The sequence below is a fragment of the Acanthisitta chloris genome, unplaced genomic scaffold, assembly GCF_000695815.1.
Source record: "Acanthisitta chloris isolate BGI_N310 unplaced genomic scaffold, ASM69581v1 scaffold42673, whole genome shotgun sequence".
In the NCBI taxonomy this organism is placed as follows: Eukaryota; Metazoa; Chordata; class Aves; order Passeriformes; family Acanthisittidae; genus Acanthisitta; species Acanthisitta chloris.
In genome coordinates, this window is record NW_008665122.1 from 23,716 (window position 1) to 27,205 (window position 3,490).

The window sequence follows — 3,490 nt, forward strand, 5'->3', positions numbered from 1 at the left end:
TTTCTAGATGGGCAAAAAACCCAACCAACCTTAGGCAGTGTTTAGGAGATATTATGCTTTTGTTGTATCAATATTTTCCATCTATATTACTCTGTATAACCACTGAGACACAAGGGAGGAATGTGCTGTTCTGAAAACCAAGCTAAGATTTCCTTTCCTCAGTATTGGATCAGGGAGAAAGACCACGTTGCAGGTGTAAACGTGACAACCCTCTGGAGATGCAAGACTTAATGTTCTCTGGCCTGTGGCATTCCAAGGGAGACTCACATTCAAATGCCCTGGCAAAAAAAGACCCACAAAACCCACCAAGTCCTGTTTGGTAGGGAGAGACTTGTTAACTTGTAGATCTTTCTCAGCTGCTCTTCTATCTTTTCTCCCACCCATCTGAAGGTGGGGTTGGAGGGGACTTCTCCCCGTGGCAGATGTGCTGTGCTGATAGCTGTATTTGAAAGGAGGCTGAGCAAGGAGCTGTGGAGCAGGTTTGGAAGCTGCGGTGGCAGTGGTAGGCACAAGGCCCTTTGAAGGCTTGGCCATCTACCTGGAGGCAGAACTCTGGGCATAACCCCACCTATTAATTAACAAATTAACCCTACCTGTGGGTGGAACCTGGTTCAGCCAACAGCTGTACTGGTGCAGATCAAAGGTCCAATCTAGTCCTCTGTCCTGCAGTGGCCAGTGGAAGATGCTTACAGAAAGCACAAGAGAGTCCTTCTCGTGCCCATCCAGCTTCTGCTGCTCAGTGGTGTTTTGATTGGCACCTCTTCTGCACAGCATCTTATCATCCCTTTCATGCTTTAGGCCTCCACAATATGCTGTGGCAATGAGTTCCACAACTGCACCATGAATTGGGTGGAAAAGTGATTCCTCCTCTTTGCTGTGAGCCTACTCCTTGGTGAGGTGATGTGGGAACAGCAAGCAGTTGTTCCCTCTCCACCATCTCCACAGCATTTGGGATTTACAGGGGTTAGAGTTTTATATAAACTTGTAAATGTTGCACTTTTTTAAATGGTGTATGATAGCTGTTGGGGGGAGGAGCTCATCTCTCCTCGTCCTCCTCGTTAGATGCAGTCTCAGGACTTGACCTCTCCATAGGTTAGAAATTCAGGAACAGTATCTGCTGCTCCTTTGGCCACGTGGCTGATCCAGTGCTTCCCTCTTTGGTGGTCCCTTCACTGATGTATGTCTACATGACTGGGCTTCACTCCAAAATCCTCCACGTGTTACTTACAAGGAGGTGTAAAGGGGTGGGAGAAAGGGCTGCTCAGTGCTGAAACCCCAAGTGAGCCTGCACAAGGGATGTGCCAACCAGCCCTTGCTCCAGCTAAGGTGATTTCCCTGACATGATCTGGTTTCTGTGGGGCTGAAACCCCAGGCCAGGGCTGGCCCCTCTGCAGGGCACTGAAGGTCCATCTGCTGCAGCATTTTCCAACGTCCAGTTCCCAAAAGGAAACGGTGAATGCAGCAGCTTCTCAACAGGAGGCAAAATTGCTGGAGCTGGGCAAGTTAAAAGGTGAATGTGGATCAGCTGGATCATTTCTTCTCTATTTCACTTCCCCTCTTTTTTTTCTAAATAAAATGGCAGCAAAGAATAAGAGAAAGAAGTTAACATGGTAGTGAAGATCTCTGCTTCCCTGAGCCACCCCAGCAGCAAGCACTGGGGAGTGAAAGGTGCTGCCTTGGCTCCCTGGAGCCTGGGAGGTGCTGGGTGCCAGTCTCAGGCTGGTGAGGCTGCCCAGCACAGGGGCACACAGAGCTCTGTGCACAGCCCTGAAGCTCACAGACACGGCAGGTCACCAGGAGAGGATCTGACAGTCCGCTGACATCGCTCTCCCTGCAGCCAAACCACCCAGGTTATCTCAAGTGCCACAATATCCTCTGAAAAAGTGAGGAGGGGAACCCTCTTTGCACGGTGTCACCATGGATAAAAGCTGCTCTCGAGCAGCAGTGGTGGGAGCAGAGACCCAGCACCTTCTAGGGGCATGATGCAGCAGCCTGGGGTGCAGGACCCGCAGCACAGGCACTGCATGGCCAACATTTTCCAGCCTGGGTGGTTCAGTTTTGCTCTATATATAGTGCCCTAAATGAGAGCTTTGATTCGCAGTGTTTCCAAGCACCTGCTGCTCCCATTGATTCTGGTGGTCTATATGGGTCCCAGCAATCCTCAGGGTTAAGCTGCTCTAGCCACATGCCTAAATTTGGGTACTCGGGAGCTGAGGGTGCTATATTCTGCTGGGCTTTGTGTTTCTCCTGCTCTGGGCTACGGTGCTAAACTGGGCTTTGTGGGCAGTGTGTTTTCAAAACAAGGGTGGCTTTGATTTGCCAGTTTCTGGTTCAGCTCAGCTGAGTGATCAATCATTTATCTGAGCAGAGAGAGAGAGACTAAAACTTCTAGAAATAAAAGCTGAATATTGTTGCATTGCTTTTTTTTCCCCAGCAGCAGAAGCCTGGGAGTGGCTGCTGCAGGAGTTCCTCTTGCAGCAGGAGTGTTTTGCACAGCCTGTCCCCTGCAGACCTGGTGGAAATGCTGAGTTCTAATGCTGAATGTGACCATCCCAGTGCCAAACCCTGTGACAGCTCAGTGGGCACTGCTACCAGCAGAGCCAGCACCAGCCTTTTAAGGCCCCCTGGTCTGGAACTGGACATAAACACTTCTCCCTTTCATGCTCATTTCCAGGGCAGGTAATTTATGTATCTTGGTAAGCACTGGCAACCATGTCCATACCTCTGTCCCTTTGTAATATCCTGTTGTTGCTTTCCAGAGAAAAATACCAGCAGACATTCAAGGTTACTTCCTTGGCATGCTCTGTGTGTTTTCAGCTCGATTGTATCTGCACTGTAGACATTTCCTGACATGCTGTATCTCCCCTGCTCTTGCATCACAGGCTGAGCATTAACTGTACATGCTTTGCTGCAGCAAACCTTCCCTTCCTGACCATGGCCCCAGCTACCTCTCTGAGGCTTGACTCCTGCTGCATTCCCTCCTTTCCCAGATAGCTCCTCAAGCACTTCATGGTGCTCAAGGGACATCGAGGTAAATCCTTCCCCAGAGCAGAAGGTGCTGAGTGAATGTGACACAGATCAGATGCCCACAAGAGGTGCTGGAAAGGGTCCTCACCTCTCTTAGTTCAAGGCAAGTGACATCTCTCCAAGGTGGTTTTAGAAGTGCCTTTCATCACAGGCTGACTGCTTCAGGTATTGCTCTGTCTCTCTGCAGGCCCTGGTTGAGGAGCAGCCCCAGGATCCTGCTGTGTGCCTGGTTCTCTGACCTGGAATTCTCTCTTGGCCCACGCAGACCCTGAGAAACATCAGTCTAGGTTTAGAGTTCCTCGTTGCTCCAGGATGCATGGAGATTCCTTAAGGAGCTCCGAGCCTGTTCCCATCTCCATCACCAGAGCATGTTCCCGTGTAGGACCTGACTGGGACACAGCATTGCTTTCCTCCATTGTTCCTGGGCCTTCCCTGCCTTTCATGCTTTAGCCAAGGGCCAACT